This window comes from Etheostoma spectabile, chromosome 2, assembly GCF_008692095.1.
Source record: "Etheostoma spectabile isolate EspeVRDwgs_2016 chromosome 2, UIUC_Espe_1.0, whole genome shotgun sequence".
NCBI lineage: Eukaryota > Metazoa > Chordata > Actinopteri > Perciformes > Percidae > Etheostoma > Etheostoma spectabile.
This window is the reverse complement of record NC_045734.1, coordinates 14,327,056-14,327,944: the sequence shown is the minus strand read 5'-3', so window position 1 is coordinate 14,327,944 and position 889 is coordinate 14,327,056. Positions and strand designations below refer to the sequence as shown.

At 37.1% G+C, this 889-nt stretch overlaps 1 protein-coding gene across 3 annotated transcripts in view; it reads right to left on the bottom strand.

Annotated features, from left to right (window-relative positions):
- Positions 1-889, bottom strand: part of rpl9 (ribosomal protein L9) — a 6,591-nt gene that overhangs the window by 544 nt on the left and 5,158 nt on the right. The gene's annotated exons all lie outside the window — the stretch shown is intronic.

Here is an 889-nt window from a genome sequence, read left to right as displayed (position 1 = left end):
CGCCACTATTCATCTGACATTAGTTACTTGAGAATTCAGATCAATACAAAATATAAATTGATTAAAAAATTATGTATCACGGGTTAAGCTCCACAATTACTATTATCCAAAGAAACATTAAAGTGATGTACGCAATACATAATTTATAATTCTGTGTTACAATACGTTACTCTGAAATGAGACTTTCTGCATGAGTACTTTTACTTTTGGTACTTCAGTAAAAGTATACTTAAGCTTTTGAATGCAGGAATTTTAACAATATATATTTGTACAATGTGGTATTGCTACTTTTACTTAAGAGATTAGATTACTTCTTCCACCACTGCAGGTGGGTGGTTTAATTAACATGCTTTTTATTACAGAGGCCTGATAGCCTGCGTGACATGAACAAGATGTCAAACTTCCATCTGTCCCAAAATGGCAAATGTAGGGCTGCATAATTAATCAAATTTTAATCACAATTTTGACTTCCCACGATCAAATTTGAATGATCGAGCGATTTTATTTTTTGCGTAATTTCATACAACTCTCCGCGTTTTTTGCAAAGCCAATCTACCGCTCCGTAAACCACTGACCATGTACCAGTCACAGTTGTTCCCTGCGTCGCACAGCTTTCTAGATGTAGACAATTAGAGGACAGAGTAACGTGAGGAAAATTCAACAGTCGGTTATACGTTGGTCTCAAGGTTTACCAGTTTATGCAACATTTTGTCCCGTCTGTGTTGTTTTTTCAGACAACAGCAGTGACCAGTGCTAGTCAGTGCTAGTTAGTGTATGTTCGCTCACAGGGCTCTTGGGTGCGAGTAATATTTTTCCTCTAGGACGCACCGGTGCACCTAATGTCCTCGCATCCACTGAATGTTGTTTATATCGATATGGTTTAATTTTG